This window comes from Cetorhinus maximus, chromosome 17 (genome assembly GCF_964194155.1).
Source record: "Cetorhinus maximus chromosome 17, sCetMax3.hap1.1, whole genome shotgun sequence".
Classification (NCBI taxonomy): domain Eukaryota; kingdom Metazoa; phylum Chordata; class Chondrichthyes; order Lamniformes; family Cetorhinidae; genus Cetorhinus; species Cetorhinus maximus.
Window position 1 is genome coordinate 89060719 of NC_135895.1, and position 21295 is coordinate 89082013.

At 43.5% G+C, this 21295-nt stretch overlaps 1 long non-coding RNA gene across 2 annotated transcripts in view; it reads right to left on the bottom strand.

Annotated features, from left to right (window-relative positions):
- Nucleotides 1–5240: 5240 nt before the first annotated feature.
- LOC144692562 (uncharacterized) overlaps nucleotides 5241–21295 on the bottom strand; it is an 82336-nt gene continuing 66281 nt past the window's right edge. Inside the window, exons 1-2 of one of the 2 annotated variants that reach the window (XR_013579347.1) lie at nucleotides 19878–19954; nucleotides 5241–5496 (exon numbers count right to left, since the gene is read on the bottom strand). This is a non-coding gene — a long non-coding RNA (uncharacterized LOC144692562). Of the gene's footprint in view, nucleotides 5497–19877; nucleotides 19955–21295 lie in introns of those variants that run through there. The other variant, XR_013579348.1, reaches the window with a different exon arrangement.

The following is a 21295-nucleotide window of genomic DNA, read 5'->3' on the forward strand; positions in this document are numbered from 1 at the left end:
TGGATGCTGAGACAACTGAAATGATCAAGTTTGAGATAGACAGATTTTTATTCAGTGAGTGTATCAAGGGATATGATCAAAGTCAGGTAAATAAGTTGAGCTACAGATCAACCATGATCTAATTCAATGGTGGGACATCCCATATTGAACTTCATAAGTATTTCTCAATTATATAAAGATATCATTGTAGTCCCCTTTACTTATCCCACTTCCCATTTGTCCCCTCTCTCTCAAGTCCCATCAGCTAAATGATGACTATCTCTTCTATATTAGACTAAAGTATCAGAATATCTGGGTCTTTACAAAATCCCAAACATTTTTTCTCTGGAGCTATCCAAGGAAGAGATTATTGTAAAGATCTATTGTAAAGAGATTGCTCCTAAACCTATAGATATAATCAGTCAAGGTCATTTGACCTGTCAAAGGCTATTCGCTGTTCACTATATGCAAAATTCATCTATTATAACAGGTGGCCAAGCAATACCTAGATCATTAGTCTGCAGTATGGAGATGTGAGTGTCACTGACAAGGCCAACAATTATTGTCCATTTCTGATGGCCCTTGTGAAGGTGTCAGTGAGCTACCTTTTTGAACCGCTGAAGTTCATCTGGTGTAGGTACACCCACAGATCGGTTAGGTAGGGGTATCCCAGCATTTTGATCCAGTGACAATGAAGGAACATCGATATCATTCCAAGTCAGGATGATTGTGACTTGGAGGGGAATTTGCAAGTGGTGGTGCTCCCATGAGTCTGCTGTCCTTGTTCAACTAAATGGTAGAAGTTGTGGATTTGAAAGGTGCTGTCGAAGAAAGCTTGGTCAGTTACCACAGTGCTTCTTGCTGCTGCCATTGTGCATCGACGGTGAAGGAAGTGAATGTTTAAGGTGGTGGATGGGAGCCAATCAAAGACCTGCTTTGTGGCTGGATGGTGTTGAGCTTCTTGTGTGTTGTTAGAGTCACACTCATCCAGGAAAGCAGAGGGTGTTCCACCACATTCCTGACTTGTGTCATGTAGATGGTAGACAGGCTCTGGGGAGTCAGGAGGTGAGTTACTCATTGATGAATAATCAACCCCTGACCTGCTTTTGTAGCCACAGTATTTATGTAGCTTGTCTAATTAAAATTCTGGCTATTAGTGACTCCCAGGTGGTGATGGTGAGGAATTCAGTGATGGTAACACTGCTGAATGTCAAGGGGAGATGCTTAGATTCTCTCTTGTCCTAGTGAGATGGTTATTATCTAATGCTTGTGTGATGTGAATATTACTTGCCACTCCTCAGCCCCAAGTCTGAATGTTGTCCACGTCTTGCTGCACATAGGCATGATCTACTTCATTACCTGAGGGTATTCTGAATAGAACTAACCATTACCCAATCATCAACGAACATCTCCACTTTTGATCCTTTGCTGGAGAAAAGATCAGGGATGAAGATGGTTGGACCTAGAACATTACTTGGAGGAACTCCTGCAACTACAACCATCTTAGTTAAATTTCTTAGTTGCAACATAAATACACTTCAGCAAATGATGTTGATGTGAAGCAACATTCAAGAGTCGCTCCTGCACAACATGCTGAATTAATGAAGAGTCTTTTCTGAGAACCAACATGCAGTGCCACAGCAAAAACTCAGATTTTATTCACAAGTCCTGTAGAGAATTGTGCGACTGTGAACCCAGCTTCTACACATCTAGTACTCAATAATAAGCAGCATCGAGTTAAATGGTCACGCAATGACTAAGCATACAATTATACACCTATTTGCACTTGCCAAATTACCTGAGATCAATGTTTATACAAATCCCATACTCCAAATTTGGCCACCTGAAATGTTCTATTGCAGAACGGAATATTACAAAGTGAGAGAGAGAGAGAGGGAGAGAGAGAGAGACTGGCCAAAAATATTATGAAAGAATAAATTCATCAATAGGCACTGAAGAACTTTATTTAATCTCAGCATGGTTCCTGATGTCTGGTGGACACTGGTTGAGTTGGCATGGTAGGTGTAAGGGCAAAAGATGGTGGGTGGACGACCATGGGTTTGCATGAGTTGACACAACGTTGGCAGAGGAGCTATAAAGAGTCATGGGAAGGTGGGTATGGTGATAGGTTGGCAGAGGAGCTATAAAGAGCCTTGAGGGGTACGTGAGGGCATGGATGGTATGAACGGCGATGGGGGGTTGGGTGGGGAGTGTGAGATGGCATAATTTGGCATAGATAGGACATGGGTATTGTGAACAGAGGGTGAGAGGATGTGAGGGGGGGGGGTGCTTGAGGGCTGTTTTTGTTCTATTCATTTGTTCATATCTTCGACAAAATGATGGAGCCAGCCTTTCACCCAGCCCACCTCCGAACTCTTTTCGGGATTAGGCGCCACGATTCCCATTTTTAGCCACACATGCCCCCATTCCCCTCCCACCCCAACCACCCCACCTGCTGCTCCCGCCCCAGACCGAAAATCCAAACTTCCCGGGCACTTTTTCCAGAGTTGGGTTTGCGGAGCTGGGAGTTGTCCCTGACTCTATGCTCCCAAGCTGCGAGTGAAAGTTCAGGCCTTTGCATCCTCCTCACAACTTGCTTTCCTACCTATCTAAACAGGATCCCCCCACTTGCTCCTAATATCAGGACCCTGCAGCACCTGTGGGAAAATCCAGCTCAGAATGTCAAGGTTCACAGAAGGAATGGCTATTTAAGCAGGGCACTAGAGGGCTGTCTGACACTCCCCATGGTGCTGGGCTCCAACAGGAATCAGCACCTTCAAGAGTGGGGGGGTGGGGGGGGCAAAAAAAGAAACAATTTGAACAAAAAAGAACATTGTGAGCCATTTGTTCACCAAATGTTACTTTTCGGTGTGCTCAGTTCAGGGCAACTTACTGCATGTTCTGTGCAGCGGTGATTGACAAATTGCCTGACTGACAACAAAATGGAGGTACTTTAATAATTTTTTTTAAAAAAAGATACAAATTCGACGGTGGGTTTTATGTTCTATATGTCAAGATCATCAGTCCTGAGAAATTGATTTTTTTCGCATCTATTAAAATGGGCCCAGACTAATTTCTAGCTGCCTGTGAGTTAACCTCAACTCCATGACTGTAGAAAAAAAGGATTTGCAGTATGGCTAGGTAATTAGGTGAGGTAATTAGTCATAGTCCACAAAGGATCATAGGCATCTCTCCACCAAAGAGAGACAGTTGGTTATATATAGCTTGAGGGGCAACACTCCTCAAGCATTGGGTTGGGCAAGGTGATGCTAACCAAATCTACCGCCTCCAACCAGCAATTGGTGGCAGGTCCATTAATTGTCAAACTACGCCTGCTGTGTCTCTTTATAAGTAATGCTTGAACACAGTCTTAGCCCATTCCAGTAGACTGAAGACAATCTGATTGAAGTTATTTATTATTAATCTCTCTGACAATGTATCAGTTGAGGATGTATACCAGAGTGATGTATGTCAAGGATTTAAGTATGAATGCACATGAGTTGTACCCATATTCATGTGTATTATATTATTTGTAACAAACCTACTTTGATTCATACCATATTAGTGCATTATATATAATGGGCACATTGGTTATGAATGCAAGTGGTAGAAGTAAATTTTCTTCAAATTTGTATAGGTTTTCGTGTCGGCTATGGCTCAATTGGTAGCACTATTGCCTCTGAGTCAGAAGATTTTGGGTTTACATCTAATACCAGGATTTGATTAAAAAAAAACACTAGGCTGACGCTCCAGTGCAAGACTGAGCGAGTGCTGTACTGCCAGAGATGCCGTCTTTCAGGTGAGATGTTAAACCAAGTCCCCCTCTGCTCTCTCAGGTGGACCTAAAAGATCCCAAGGGACTATTTCAAAGAGCCAAGGGAGTTATATTTGGGGTTCTTCAGTCAACATCACAAAAAAAACCAAATTATCTGGCCATTATCACATTGTAGAAGCTTGCTGCGTGCAAATTGGCTGCCATGTTTCCTACAGTGACAATAGTTCCAAAGAACTTCATTGGACATAAGGAGCTCTGAGACATCTGGTGGTCATGACAGGTTCTATATGAATGCAAGTCTTTCTTTTTTAAAAACACCTCATTTATGAAAACATTAGCAATACATGTGAAGAGGACACTCAGTAGAGTGCATAATTCTAACATGCTGTGTTAACTCAACATTATTGCAATTACACTGCTCTTCCTTGAGGCTTTTCCCTGCCTAGTTGATGTGCTGTAATGACAAATCTGAAAAAGGAAATATTTTTTATTAAAAGCTTCCATCTTACAGGGGAGGCTTCAATCTATTCCACATCCAACAACCTGCTCCAAAAACTCTGATCACATTTTGACAGCTTTGACAAATTTCACCACAGCAGTTAAGACAACCTACAACATTCTAAAACAATCAACAACATTCTAAATGAAACAACCCATAACATTCAAAAACAAAGCCAATTCACCCTATCTCCCAACGTTAACGGATCTTTTAAAAGATTCCAGGATCCGGATTTGGATCCACATCTTCACCAAAAGCTACTCAGTTCTTCCTTGATCTTCAGTGGCAGAGGTAATTAGCACCCACAGGTTAATAAAGTGCACCACATATTACTAAATATTGCAGAAAACATGACACTTGCACACAAAGCAGCAACAAGACCCCAACTAAATGTTTTCACCCTATAAGAAATGGGATTGACAAACTGGCATGGCAGAGAACGGAGATAATGGGTGTTAGAATTTCTGCAGGGAGGAAGGTCTGCCAAACCCCTGGCCTAATTCTGTTTTTCCAGGTTTAACAGGAAATTAACTTCAACCCATCCCTGCCTGACAGCCTGAACAAATTCTATCCCAGTACTTGAGAAAAATAAACATCATCTGCTTCAAGAAATATATCACAAGCAAATTAAATAACACGTGTTGCAGAAGGAACAGACAAATCAGAGCAGTTATCTTCACCAAAATCTCAGGTAATGCCTGTAAATGAAGGAATTATGGGTGTGCAATTTGGATCAGCAAGGTTACTGAGACAACTGAAGGGGCTATCACTCCTGGGGCCACCCACTTCTGGCAAGGCATGTGCAGCACAACACATTGAAAAGGGCATTTGCGCAGGTCTGCCCTGAGAGCACCGAATGCACATGAGATCATGGCGTCATGTAGCTCAGCCAGTTAAAGCGATGTCTGTTTACCAAATTGGGTTCAGGAAGGCCCATTGGAGGAATTTGCTTGTCACTTACAAAAGATCAATGTTCAGCTGCAAGAGGAGCATCGCACTAGTTTTATTTAAAGGGCCAGGCACCCACATTGGAGATAAGGTCATTTGGAAGAGCTCCTGAAATTGTTAGTTGAAAATATTGTGGCGTGCTTTTGGAGGGGTTGTGGTGAGTCGCTGGATTTGGCGGAGAATGTTGCAGGGTCCTCACTGAAAGAGCTGAGGAAGTCATTGATCTGTCCACACAAAGTCGTGTGCAGTGGCAATGCCTCTGGATCTGCAGTACAATAGGATGATAGAGCAGAGGCTGTGGAGAGAACATAGGAACATAGAAATTATGAGCAGGAGTTGGCCATTCAGCCCTTTGAGCCTGCTCCTCAATTGGATAACATCATGATTGATCTGGTTGTGGTCTCAACTTCACATTCCTGCCTGCCGTCTATAACCCTTGTCTCTCTTGTCTATCAAAAATCTAACTCAGTCTTGAATAAATTCAATGACCCAGCCTCCACTGCTTTCCGGGGAAGAGAATTCCACAGGCTAATGACATTCTGAGAGACAAATATTTCCTTATCAGAATCTTAAAAGGGAGACCTCTTATTCTTAAACTATGTCCCCTAGTTCTAGTCTCCCCCACAGGAGGAAATATCCTTCTGGTATCCACCCTATCAAGTCCCCTCAGGATCTTAAATATTTCAATTAAATCACCTCTCATTCTTCTAAACTCCAATGAGTATAGGTCCAACCTGTTCCACCTTTCTTCATAAGGCAAGCCCTTCATCCCAGGAATGAGTCGAGTGAACCTTCTCTGAACTGCTTCTAATACAATTGTATCATTTTTCAAATAAGGAGACCAAAACTGCTAACTACTCCAGCTGCGAACTCACCAAGGTCCTGCACACTGCAGTAAAACTTCCCTACTTTTATATTCTATTCCGCTTGCAATAAATGCCGATATTCCATATCCCTTCCTAATCACTTGTTGTACCTGCATCTTATTTTTTGTGATTCATCTACCAGGACACCCAGATCCCTCTGCACCACCAACTTCTGCAATCTTTCTCCCATATAAATAGTATACTGCTTTTCTATTCTTCCTGTCAAAGTGGACATGTTCATATTTTCCCACACTATAGTCCATCTGCCAAGTTTTTGCCCACTGGTTTAACCTATCTACATCCTTTTTCAGACTCTTTACCTGCTCTTGACAGCTTTATCTTAGTGTCATCGGCAAATTTAGCTACCATACATTCAGTCCCTTCATCCAAGCCATTGATATAGATTGTAAATAGTTGAAGTCGCAGCACTTTTATCCCTGTGGCACTCCATTAGTTACAGCTTACCAACCCAAAAAAGACCCATTACTCTCTACACTCTGCTTCCTGTTAGCTAGCCAATCCTTTACCCGTGCTAATCTGTTACCCCACCACCACCATTGCCCTTCTCCCCACACCATCACCACACCATGAGCTTGTATCTAATGTAGAACCTCTGATGTGGCACCTTATCAAATGCCTTTTTGAAATCCAAATACCTTATATTCACAGGTTCCCCTTTATCCACCTTGCTTGTTACTTCCTCAAAGGACTCTAATAAATTAGTTGAACACGATTTCTTTTTCACAAAACCATGTTGGTGCTGCCTTGTCCTGTTATGATTTTCTAAGCATTAACTATCCTAATATAACCACCTTAATAATGGATTCTAGCAATTTTCCTATGAAAAATGTTAGGTTAACTGGCCTATAGTTTCTTGCTTTTTATCTCCTTCCTTTCTTGAGTAAAGGCGCAACATTTGCTATTTTCTAATCTGCTGGGACCCTCCCAGAATCTAAGGAATTTTGGAAGATTATAACCAATGCCTCTACTATCTCTGCAGCCACTTATTTTAAGATGCTAGAATGCAGGCCATCTGTTTTCAGGGGCTTGTCAGCCTTTAGGTCTAATACTTTTCGCAACATCTTTCCCCTGGTGATGGTGATTGTTTTAAGTTCCTCTGTCCTATTCACCTCTTGATTATCAAGTATTTTTGGGAGGTTTTCTAAGCCTTCTACAGTGACGACATACACAAAATACCTGTTCAACACCTCTGGCATTTCCTTGTTTTCCATTATCAATTCCCCTGACTCACTCTCTAGAAGATGGACAAAGGCTTGAGTTATTTCTTATTTCTATTTCTTATCCCCACCCAAACTGATTCTACATCATGCTTTTTTGAGCTAAGGTCATCTTTCACTGCTGTACTAATGACATCCTTAAATAACAGAGCTACCCAACCACATTTTCCTTGTTTCTTGTCTCTTTGAAATGTCAAATGCCCTTCAATATTCAGGTCCCAGCCCTAGTCATCTTGTAACCATATTTCTGTATTGGCTATCGGATCCTACATACTTATTTCTATTTGTGCTAACCCATTTTGTTACAAATGCTACATGCATTCAGACACGGTGACAGGAGACTGTTTGATTGGCCAGCCAATGCACCCAGAATCTCAGTGCGTATGCCATTCCGCTCTCTCCTATATGCCATTCCACTGTGCTCCTCATCTGAACTCTCAGCAGCAGTGCTTCATACCACCTTGTCTTCCGATGAGCTGGCACATGAACCATCCTTTACCCCCCAAGCCTGGCTGCAGACCACTCATGCCCAGTGACTGACCACGTGCTGATCCCAGCTTTATACTAGCATCTAAGGTACATGTTATGCTAGTATCTGAGCTGTTGGCTTCAAGAATCAGATCAAGTGACAAAGCCTCTTCATCAGTGTTGCTTTCTCTCCCTCCTTCCTGAGTCTACTGTGGCAGGGCAGTTTGTGCTCCCTAGGTCTCTGAAAGCAGAAAATCAGGAGAGGAACATTGGAGTGAGGGAAAGGCGGTGGGGGGATAGGGTGGGAAACAAGAGGTCCATGGTGATGCCATCTGCATTTTGCTCATCATGCCAGATAGCAGGGTAAGGGTGAGCTGGGAGAGGAGAAGAGTCTAAAAGCAGGAATAGACTGTAATCCTCAATGATCTCAATAGCACCAGATGCCACAGGCTCTATCGTAGGCTGGGAGAATGATGCATGGAGGAGGTGGAAGCAGCCTTGTCTCCTGCAGCCCCCATTGACCATTCCCCCCACTGCCCACCCAATCATCCCCCCACTGACCACCATCTCCAATGACCACCCAATTATCCTACCCACCCACCAACTACTCCCCCCAACCCACAACTACCCACACTGACCACCCCCTGACAAGCCACCTGTCACCCCCCCACTCATCACTTGACCACTCACCACCCACTGACCAAAACCTCAATGACTATGCCCCCTGACCCTCATGTACTGCCCTGACCACCCCTGGCCACCACAGCCCCCTCACCCCAATCCTACCCACTTATCTTACAAAGTTACCTTCTTCTTGGCTTTTCAAAGTGCCCAGACCTTCAAACTTACTTGCTTTACGTCAGCTAGTGCCATAAAAAGGGGTGTGTCTTCCTTATCTTTGACTCAGCTGCCCTCGACACAAGGCGTTGGGAACTCGCTGTTCTGCATTATTCTCACCTGGCCCAAGTTTGAAGGTCAGGCAAGAAAGGTGCAGCTGCATTTCAGGATAAGTAACTAGGCCTATCCAACTGTGATTGCCACTCCATGAAAGTTACAGGCCATAATTTCTCTCTTCTGTTCACCTCCACTATTTATGCCTCCAAGACTTGGAATCCCCTCTCAGCCCTGCTATTCTATTTTCCTTATTTAGGACTGTAACAATAGAATTCAGCAGCAGCCTCTTGTCATTCAGTACAGTTTCTCCTTAAGAGGGACAGGCCGCTTTTAAGAACAGAAGGCTGGTTGCAGCATGTGTTATTAGTACAATGCTGCTTGGCTCCCATCCGAGTGCAGAGGCAGCCAGCAATACAGGAGCCACTCAGCTCAATGCTCCTAGAGGTGACAGCACCAAATTTGCATGCTAGCCACCTTCAACAGGACTGGCGCAGAGAGGCTGCCAATCGTAACCTCCTCCTCCGATAAATGGTGCAATCTAATTTTTATATCTCGTTATATTAACCTTTATACGTGGTGTGTTCTTCACACTTGCAAGTGTCACACTTGTAAAGTATATACCTCATTTACACTTGATTGGCTCAAATATATTCATGGGACACCAAGTGAACAATTAATTTTGAGTGGTACTAAAAAATGGGAATGCTAAAAATCACTTCCTGCTCGTCTCCCCAACCTCGACAGCATTACTTATCCTAATGGATGAGTGGAGGATTTACAGCCATTCTAGAGAACAACAAAACTGATAAACTGTCCCCTTCTGCTTAGTCTTCACTAGGGTGACTGAATCACAGAATTGTTACAATGCAGAAGGAGGCCATTCAACCCACTGTGCCTGCACCTGCTCTCCAAATGACCAATTCACTTAGTGCCATTCCCCTGCCTTCTCCCTGTAACCTTACACATTCTTCCTCTTCAGATAACAGTCTAATTCCCTTTTGAATGCTTCAACTGAATTTGCCTCCACCACACTCTAAGGCAATGCATTCCAGACCTTAACCAATCGACGCATGAAAAAGCTTTTCCTCAAGTCACTTTTGCTTCTTTTGCCCATTACTTTAAAGCTGTGACCTCTCGTTCTTGTTCCTTTCGCATGTGAGAACAATTTTTCCCTTTCTCTGGATTCCCCATGGATTTTTAACACCTCTATCAAATCTCCTCTCAGCCTTCCTTTCTCCGAGGAAAACAGTCCTAACTTCTCCAACTCTCTTGTTGCTTCAGCGATTCATTTTAACTGATAAATTTTTCTCGGCAAGGGCTTTGTCACAAATTGATCCCAGGATGTGCCTACGGCAACATCTCTGGATAATTTAGGGAGGATCGGTTTTGTATTGAGCTGACTGGTAAGAGCTGTGTAAAACATGACAACTGTGAAGTAGTAAGCTCTGCAGACCCCCAGGTGGGTTCAGTCAGCATTTCAAAGAGGAAAGAAAGCTTAACATTTGATGAGGTCCCTCAGCATGATCCTATTAGAAGTCTAAGCTGCTTGAAATCATCCCCAATGCTGTTGGCGACTGACACATGGGGTTCATATAGTGAACAGCCACTTCAGAACAAAATTATTGAACTAAAAACAGAAGATGCTGGGAAAAGTCGGCAGGTCTGGCAGCAACTGTGGAGAGGGAAACAGAGTTAATGTTTTGAGTGCATGTGACTGTTCTTCAGAGTTAAAGAGAAGTAGAAATGTGATGGGTTTTATACTGTTTGAGAAGGGGTGGAGCTGGTGGAGCAAGATAGAAGGCCAGGGATGGGTAGGAGCTAAGGAGATGTCATGGGCACAAGACAAACGGAGTGTTAACAGTAGTGGTAAAGACTGAACAAGGTGCTAATAGTGACGTAAAGTAATATAGCAGAATACGTTAATAGCAGAACAAGTGCAAGCATTCTGTGAAAGCACAATATGGAACAAGTGACAGATGGCTCGGTAAGGGGGTGGGGGGGTGGTTGGGGAAAAAGGATTTTAAAAATGAATAAATAAATAAATAATAGACAAGAAATAAAAATAAAAATAGATTTTAAAAATTGAATTAAAAGGGGTAAAGATGGAGGAGGGAGTTCATGGTCTGAAGTTGTTGAAGTCAATGTCAAGTCTGGAAGGCTGTAAAGTGCCTAGTCAGAAGATGAGGTGCTGTTCCTCCAGCTTGCGTTGAGCTTCACTGGAACATTGCAGCAGGCCAAGGACGGGCATGTGGGCATGAGAGTAGGGTGGTGTGTTGAAATGGCAAGCAACAGGGAGGCCTGGGTCATGCTTGCGGACAGACCGAAGGTGTCCTGCAAAGTGATCACTCAGCCTGCGTTTAGTCTCCTCAGTGTAGAGGAGACCGTATTGGGAGCAGCGAATACAGTAGACCAAATTGAAGGGGGTGCAAGTGAAGCACTGAAAGGAGTGTTTGGGGTCTGGGATGGTGAGGGGGTAAAGTGGCAGGTGTTGCACCTTCTGCGATTGCATGGGAAGGTGCCGTGGGAAGGGGATGAGGAGTTGGGGGTGATGGAGGAGTGGACCAGGGTGTCACAGAGGGAACAGTACCTACAGAATGCCAACAGGGGGCTGAACTATTGTTTCCCCAGCTTATCTGACTGGTGTCTGTCTATGGGTCTTCATTTGAAACACTTATCCAAATCAGTGTGACTCCCTCATCACAATGAGACAATGCCTTGGCTGCAGAAGGGAGTCCCTGGACACTTTAGTCGTGATGTCAGGTGTTGGTGATGCCATAATGCCAATGCCTCATGCTTGCACACTGAAAGACAGTCAAAACCAGTATTAGTAAGATCATAACTGATCTACATGGACACCGGATGCACGATTTAAGCATCAATGCCAGAGTGAGCAGCCTGTTCTCTTGTCACCTTGCCTTCTCAAACAGCAGAAGGTAAAAGCAGTCGGTGGCAAGTTAAGGTGCTGAGGTCGTAGCCAAATCAAGCGATATTGAATTCCCTGTCTCTTCTACACCTTTCCCAGCTCACTTTTTCATAATAAAAACAGAAAATGCTGGAAAAACTCAGCAGGTCTGACAGCATCTGTGGAGAGAGAAACAGAGTTAACGTGGCGAGTCTGTATAATCCCGTAAGGACTTGAAACATTAACTCTGTTTCTCTCTCCACAGATGCTGTCAGACCTGCTGAGTTTTTCCAACATTTTCTGTTTTTATTTCGGATTTCCAGATTCCACAGTATTTTTGCTTTTATCCCTTTTCCATAAGTCAATGGAAGAGAAAATCAGGCATGTTTAAGTTAAGTTGCAGGCTTACAATTGGCCTTTTACAAAACCACACAATTCTAATTTCACCCCCAATATTTTGGAATTCATACCAATCCTGTCTGGCTGACAATGAAATGCACTCACCGCGGAACAGGCTCCTGAGACCTGCAAGTCAGGATATTTCTTCCCAAAGGGCACAGCAGTGTTATCCTATTAGGCCAGCAGCTCAAGGCATCAACAGTTTAAATCCCTGCATGCTAAATGATGAAATGCAGTGAGTCTGGCAATTGATGAGTTAGTACCTGGCAAATTGAATACCAAACCTGCCAGATTGTGATAAAATCCCATAGGTTTCCTTACCACCTACAATGTTTGGTTGGCTCTCAGGGCCCTCTTAACAACAGCAGCAACAATTTGTATTTATAGCTCCTTTAGCACAATAAAGTAAAGGTGCTGCACAAGGGAATTCTAAAACAAAATATGATACTGAGTCACGTAAGGAGATAATAAGGCAGATGACCAAAAGCTTGATCAAAGAGATAGATTGTAAAGAATATTTTAATGGAGAAAAGAGAGACAGCGAGGTGGAGAGCTTCAGGAAGGGAATTCCAGGGTGTAGGGCCTTGGCAGCTGAAGGCATGGCTGCCCATGCTGGAGGGATTAAAATCTGAGATGCCCAAGAGACCAGAATTGGCTGAGTACAGTTATCTTAGAGGGTTGTGGGGTTGGAGGATATTACAGAGATAGGGAGAGATGAGACCATAGAGAGATTTGGAAACAAGGTTGAGAATTTTAAAATCGAGATGTGGCTCATTTGAAGCCAGAGTAGATCAACGAGCACAGAGGTGATGGCTTAATGGAAGATGATCCGTGTAACAAAGTGATTTGGTAAAGAGCTTTTTCCAGGTGTGGGCAGAGAATGAATGAAGGTTTAGAGCAGGAAATGGGATGAAGATGAAGAGCAATACAAGGAAATGATCAGAGATGGCCATGTCTATGATTGATACTATGCGAGTAGAGACACCATATGAAATGGCAAGGTGAAGGGGCTGGCCTTGAATATGGGTTAGGGAATTTATATGAATGGAAAGATTAAGAAAGCATAAGAGGGTAGTAAATTCTAAGCAGAGAAAATATGATGAAATCACCAAATATGAGAAGTCACTCAAAGCAGAAGCTGGGGGAGGAAAGCATTGAAGATAACTCAGTGAGAAAACTGGCCTGGTTTTTTTGGATGCACAATAGGGAATAAGGAATTTAAATGAAACGTGGCAGGGATGGAACATGGTGAGATGCACAAAGGAGGAGAAAATAACAGAGGAGTAAGCAGACAAACCAAGGTATCATTTGGCGATAAGAGCCACACCGCTACCAAGGTAGGCTGGGTAGGGCATGTGTTGAAAGATATTGCCAAGCGGAGAGACTTCAGTTAGGAGAAAGATGTCATCTCCCCTCAGCCAAGTTTCCTTCAAGGTCATGATGTTATGTGATCAACCACAATAAGCTTGTAGATTTCAAGAGCCTTGTTCGTAAATGAACGGGAATTCTGAAGGGAGATGCAGCAAGGGGCAGTAAGAGCTGAGCCACTGGCAGAGTCCATAGGGTCAAAACTGGGAGGGGTGAGTTGGCGAGGGAGAAGATTAGCAAGATTAGCTCCCATCAGTGCACTGGGCGGGAAGGTTGGCGATAGATTGGGATGGGGCAGCTGGGGGTCATGGCTTGTAGGGAGGCAGCGACGAGTACCTCACTGGGCCCTTCAGAGGATGCCAAAAAAAGTACAGAGGGAAGCTGCAGGCTTATCTAAGAGGGCGTCAAGCCTGAGATGACAGAAGGAGAGTAGGAAGGTCAAGGAGTGCTGAAGGGTTGGGGGTAGCCATTTGGAGGACAGGAGAAATGAAAGGAGAAATGATGATAGGAGAGAGGGATCAAGGAGGGGTAAAGAGAAAAAGAGTAAAAACTGTGGAAAAAAAGAAGCTGAAATGGAAGTGAAGTGTTTGGAATGACAAACAAGATGTGCACGCGAATGGACATGGGGAAAACTGGAGCTACAGAGACCTGGATACATAGCAATTATTAGGATACATATGTCCCAGTCATGAATGGGGAATAGAGAAAGAACAATAGGAGAGAATCCAGAGTTAAAATCAGAAATCCCATGGAGGGATATAGCTGACATATGTAGGGTGGAGTGAGCATGGAGCATTGACAAACTGTTGTTGAAGTTCGGAGACTGGTGTAACAGGCAAGTGAAGTCCAGAAGCTATTTGAAAGGTAGATTATTGGAGAACACATTGTTGGATGTAGTTCCATTGGATTGAAGATCCAAGAGGTGTGAGGAATTGGTTTCAGGGCAGAAAGATGATGGCCAAATTGGAGGTAACAATAATATCGTGATGTGGTGGAGAAATACATTGCACTTCAGGAGAGAAGGACTCTGGCCAGGAACGAGACTGTAGCTGAAGTTGATAAAGCAGTAGTTCCGGTAGGGCAGGCAATAGTTTATGGTGTAAACCAGTGTGAACCAGTCCAAAAACGTAGTCTTGGTGCTCGAAGAAGTGCATAGAGAAGTCCAAGAATTTGAAGTCAAATTCAAAAAAAAATCCAGAGCTCACTAAAGAAGGCAGAGGGCAGGTATGATGAGGGAATAGACCGTAGTTAACAAAATAAGGCTAAAATTCACCCATTATTAGAGTCAGAAGAACATAAACAGAAGAGAGGGACTGAGGGCAGAAAAGGCAAAGAATGGCTGTTGATGGCCAAGAACAGAGGGAACCGACTGCCCAGGAACCATCTCAAATAGAAGTTAAGTGGTAAAGCATTTGATACAGAGAACAACTATAGATAGATCTAAAACAAAAACAGAATTACCTGGAAAAACTCAGCAGGTCTGGCAGCATCGGCAGAGAAGAAAAGAGTTGACATTTCGAGTCCTCATGACCCTTCAACAGAACTGGTTCTGATCATGTTCATATCTAATATACAAGCTAGCATTGCCCTAAGCTTCTGGTCTCCTGACCTTTTAATTCTCCGCCCCATTCCCACTCTGATCTTTCTGTCCTCTGCCTCCTGCACTTTTCCAGTAAAGCTCAGTGTAGTCCCAAGGAACAGTGCCCATCTTTCATTTAGACTTTGCATAGCCCTCTGCACTAAACATTGAGCTCAACAATTTCAGATCAAAGCCTTTGCCCCATTTTTTTGGACAGCAGCTGTTGGTGGTGATTCTGCCTTCCAATTTAAAACTCCTCTGAACACATTTTTGTCTCTACATCCCATTGTTATCTCTTTTTGTCTTTCACTATCATCCCTCTTGTCATTTAATCTCTCCTGCCTTCCACCCCATCATAGATCTTCCCTTTTTCCTTCCTTCCATTTACTTTCCTGGCTTAAAAACTGTTACCTCACTAAGCACTCCCAATTCTGATGAAGGGTCACCGGACCTGCTGAGTATTTCCAGAATTTTCTGTTTTTATGACTCAGGGAATGGCTCATGGTGATTGCAGGCCAATCATTGCAGCTCTAGGATGTCATTGCTCTTGGTTGCCATGGCAGTACCATCATCCCAACCATTTACAGCTTCATCGATAACCTTCACTTCATTATGACATCAGAAGTAGCGCTGTTTGCTGACAATTGCAAGCTGTTCAGCTCCATCTGTAAACCAAGAAGCCACCCAGGAAGTGGAGGAAATCTCACAAGCAGAGCTAATCTATTTACGTGTACAGGGTGCTGACCCAGGTCCACCTTTCCACCAGGATCTCATCCAAGGCCATGACTGTTATGAATTCCTTCATTGTCGACATTTTTGTGTGCATCGTCTCCGAGGCTTCGTGCCTCATTCACTACAGCAAGCGCCACACCATCTTGGTCAGGGAGATCCAGAACGCCGTCCAACTCATGCTGCCAGGGGAACTGGCAAAACACGCCATCTCCGAAGGCATGAAAGTGGTCACCAAATACACCAACTCCATTTAGGTCGATAATTTTAAAGATTATAACCCACCAAGAATGAAGCAGCCCACAGAAAGACCTGGGCAACATCTGGGCTCAGGATTTTTTTTCAATTCATTTATGAGATGTGGGCTTCGTTGGCTGGGCCAGCATTTATTGCCCATCCCTAACTGCCCTTGAGAAGGTGGTGGTGAGCTGCCTTCTTGAACCGCTGCAGTCCATGTGATGTAGGTACACCCACAGTGCTGTTAGGGAAGGAGTTCCAGGATTTTGACCCAGAGACAGTGAAGGAATGGCGATACATTTCCAAGTTAGGATGTTGAGTGACTTGGAGGGGAACTTCCCGATGGTGGTGTTCCCATGTGTCTGCTGCCCTTGCCCATCTAGATGGTAATGGTTATGGGTTTGGAAGGTGCTGTCTTAGGTTAACAAATGGTAGGCCACATTTGCACCAATAAAGTGCCAGGCACTGCCCTCAGCATCAATATTTTTGGAGGTCACCTTTCGCAAATAAATTAGGCTAAATATATTGACATCATGACTCTATTAGCAGGACCAAGGCTGAGAACTTTGTGAAAAGTGGTTCACCTACATACCTCACAAAGCTCACGGTAGGAGTGCAATCAAATACCCACCACTTGACTGAATGGGTGCAACTGCAAGAACATTCAATAAACTCAACACCATCTAGCACAGAAGTTTCTGCTACAGTGCACTCCCTGTAAATGATTTCAATATCCATCACTCCAGCACTGGCAAAGTGTAGCTGTAAAACTGTGACTAAATTGTGGCTCCACATGTACTGCATGTAGTGCAGAATACAGGATGTACTGTTTGTTCACCAGCCCCATACACAATATGACTTTGGACAAGAGCATTAGAAACTTGAGAGTACCGTCATCTCCAAATTCTTCATCCAGCCATACACCGCCCTGACTCAGAGACATGCAACATTTTGAATTTATGTGGCACCTTTAAGTAAGACATCTCAGCAGCGTTATCAAATGCAATTTATGTTTTTTTCTTTTCCATGAGACATGATCATCACTGGCATCGCCAGAATTTGTCCCTCATCCCTAATTGCCCTTGGGAAAGTGGAACAGTGAGGCCGGGGCAATGTTACTGGGTTAGTAATCCCGAGACCTGAACTAATGCTCCATGCATGTTCAAATCCCATCAGGCCAGATGGTAGAGTTTAAATTTAATTAATTAATCTGGAATTAAAAAGCTAATCATAGTAAAATGGTGACCATGATACCACTGGATTCGTGTGAAAACCCATCTGATTCATTCATGCCCTTTAGAGAAGGGAATCTGCCAACCTTAAGCAGTCTGGCCTACATGTGACTCCAAACCCACAGCAATAGACTTGGCTCTTAACAGCCCTTTGAAATGGCCTAGCAAGAGCTCAGTTGTTTCAAACCACAACAGAAAATTCAATGCTGAGTTACATAAGGAGACATTGGGTCAGATCAATAAAAGGGGAGTGAGGTCGAGTGCCAGAAAGGCTTAGGAAGAAGATTCCAGAGCTTAGGGCCTAGGCAGCTGAAGGCATGGCTGTCAATAGTGGAGAAGTGAAAATCAGGGGTCAGCAAGGAACAAGAATTGGAGAAGCCAATTCTCGGAGTCTCGGAAATTTGTAGAATTGGAGGGGGTTTCAGGGATGATAGGAGCCAAGCCATGAGGGATTTGAAAACAATAAACATGGCATTAAAATTGAGGTGTTGCTGGACTGGAATGTGGGCCAATGAGCACAGGGGTGATGGGTGAATGGAACTTGGTGTAAATCATTGCATAAGCAAAAGAGTTTTGCATGAGCTCAAATTTGAGCTGGGTTCAAGGTGGGAGCTTAGTCATGAGAGCATTGGAATAGTTGACTCTAGAGATAACAAAGGTGTGGGCGAGGATTTCAGCATCAAATGAGCTGAGGTGGAGCAGAGAGGGGCCATGTTATGAAGATGTAAGCAGCAGTCCTGGTGATAGAGATGATTTGAGGTCAGAGACTCATCTCAGGGTCAAATGAGTACCAAGTATGTGAACGGTTCAGCCTGAGATATTGGCCAGAGAGAAAGGGAGTGTCAGTGGCTAGGGAACAGAGATGGTGGGGTGGGGAGGAGGGGGAGGGGCGGGGGGGGGTGCGTGGTGACTGAAGACAATTGCTTTAATCTTTGCAATATATAATGGGAGAAAATTTCTGCCCACCGAATACTGGTTGCTCAATAAGCATGTGACAAACAGAAGGCAGTGGAGGGGTTGAGAGAGGCGGTGATGAGGTATAACGGGATGTCATCAGGTTGCACATGGAATCTGACATTGTGTGCTGCAAGGGGCAGTACGCTGATGAGAAATAGGAGAAAGCTTAGGAGAGATCCTTGGGGAACTCCAGAGGAACAATGTGGGAGCAGAATAGATAGAAATGAAACCAGGCAAGGGCAGTCAGCTGCAACGAGATCACCATTCCTTCATGGCTGGTGGGTCAAAATCCTTGCAATCCCTCAAAAAGCCCATTACAAGAGCAGCTACCCAGCTTCAGCATTTGAGGAGAGACCCCAACATCCTTTTCTCAGGAACGGGCCTTACCAGTTCTTCCCGCATGCTACAAAAAAGGAACACCAACAATCCCGAGGACAGCTGACTTCAGTAAAACAGATTATCTGATCCCTTATCTCGATGCTCTCTGTGGGACCTTGCATAAATTGGCAGCCATATTTTCTCACATTACAAACTGATTACAATGCAGAAGTATTTCATTAGCTGTAAAATGCAGATCTTGGAAAGTTACACAAATACAAGCTCCATATAACAAGTTTAAAATATCATTCATTTATCACTCTGCTATTGTTTGTTGTTGCACTTTTTAGTTGGAAAGACTGAAAATCAAGTCAATCTGACAGATCCAAATATCTTGACTAACTTAAGGACCGACTGATTCTGTCTGCTCCATCTAAACTTAACGACATTTAGCTGCCATCTCTAGGGTTCTATGCCTGTGAAAATATTCATCTTGCCATCCTTATGGGGCCTTTAGTCTAATGCTCATTAACCAGGCTCTGACACTCTGTGCCAAAAAGTTCTTTATGCCTAAAGTTCCATTTAATAAGTTTCACATTAAACCGTAGGACATTAGAAGTCAATTGATTTACGTCTTATAAGGAACCTGTGACTTACTGGAATGTACAGTGCAGTGAAACAAATATTGCTGTGATTTAAATCATGTCACTCAGTCACAGAAAGCAGACTTCCATCATAACATCTTAACAACAGCACCATAAAATGAACATCTCAAAAGTAGAATGAATCCATTGCTCATCTGCATATTATAGAATATTGCACCATCACAGGGAAGTGATATTATGGTAATTGGCAATTTATCAAGAATTACTTTTGTGGATATTGACCTAGTATAAAAGGGACTAACAATTTAGTGCCTGTGAGGGCATAAGGTAAGTGGATCACCCGCTAGGGATCAGGAATAGGTCAGTATCAGGATCCACCAGGTAAATGCTGTGTTTCCTATATTACAACAGTGATTACACTTCAACGGTACTCCAGTAATTGTAACGTGCTTTGGGACATCTTGGGTTTGTTATGAACACTATACATATACAAGTTTTGCTATTGAAATTACAGCCCAAATTCTGGGGTGGGATGGCAAGGAATCCTCATCCATCTTCTGCACAGCACACATGCCTTGGATGTCATCCCTCTGGATAAGCATTAATTTTATGTCACTTTATGGTCTCCAGAAGCGTAGCCATGACTGATATTAAACTAACTGGTCTATAATTCACCCTGTTTTGGCTTTGTTGTGCACAGGTGTTAAATTGGCAAGCCTCCAGACTTCCAAGACAGCTTCTATGCTGAGAATGTTTGAAAGGTTGGGACAGAGCCTTGGCTTTTTTTCCTCTGACGTCCCTGAATGTTCTCCAATGCAAGCCACCAGGGCCCAGGGCCTTTTCCACTTTTGGCTCCACTCATTTTTCCACTAGCACTTTCTTACCTACATTTATCCTATCTGGCTGCCTCACCATCGCCTCTTGCGCTCTTTCATTACCGCGACCACTCTTTTTTGTGAAAAATAAAGCTGATTATTCATTTGAATGGCCTCCTTCTGTGCCATAATAACTTTACTGTCTGCCTTCAGTGTCTCTGCTATTTCTTCATCTTGTGTAGGATTTCCCTTTTCAACCCAAGTCAGCCCTTCCCTTTCTTTAACTACAGGTATTCTTGTATTTTTGTGGTACTTGCTGTTTCTTCTTGTGTTACCTGTTAATCTTATCCATTCTCTTCTTAGCCTTTCTAACCTTTTCTGCTTTCTCTCTATATTCTCTACATTTGGTTGTTTCTCTTTTGTATTATTAACTCTAAAGACAGAGTCTATGGAAGGGAGCTCAGTAAAGACTAGTGAAGTCCTTTTTGTCACCGTAGAGTTGTAGCTCCAACATTAGTGCAGCAGCACGTCACATACTTACATCGTCTATCTCCTTCACAGTCTGTACGTCTCAGAACCGCACCATGATTTATAAAGTTTGATTCCCAATTTAGCTTGTTGCCCTGCTCTGCAAACTGGAGAGCCGCTTTTCCACAATATATCAAGCGATTCGTTTCAGCTGTTAAACTGATTCACTTTCAGGATTTTCTCTTCAGTTCTGTTGCTTGTCACAACATAACACCAACGGTGTTACTGAACTCAAATATGTATTTGTTCATCAATGCCAAGTAAGTAGGGTTACACTGATTTGCTGTCTACCATTACATTGATTATTACACTAAGTATAAAAAATGAGTATTGCTGGGGGGTGCGGTAACTGTGTACAAATTGTTGAAAATGGTAAGGCAGGTTGAGGAAGTCACTAATAAGGCAAATGGGATCCTGGGATTTATAAATAAAGACATAAGGCGGAATTTTACACCAGCCAAAGTTAATGGAGTTTGGAATAGCTCGCTGCATTTTCCGGCCCCATCCCTGCTGTGATGGGGCCCTAAAATTCTGGCCATAGAGTACAAAAGTAAAAAGTTATGGTAAGCCTTTATAAAACACTGGTTCTGCCACAACTGGAGTTGTGTGTCCAGTGCTGGGAGCCACAATTTAGGCAGGGTGTGAAGGCATTGGAGAGGCTGCAGAACAGATTTACAAGAATTGTTCTGGGGATGAGAGTTAGTTACATGGATAGATTGGAGAAGCTGCGATTGTTCTCCTCAGAGAAGAAAAAATTGAGAGGAAATGTAATAAAGGTGCTTAAGGTCATGAGGAGTCTAGTCAGAGTCATAGAGTCGTAGAATTATACAGCACAGAAACAGGCCCTTTGGTTCATCGTGTCCATGCTGGCCATCAAGCACCCATCCATTCTAATCCCATTTTCCAGCACTTGGCCCGTAGCCCTGTGTGCTATGGCGTTTCAAGTGCTCACCTAAATG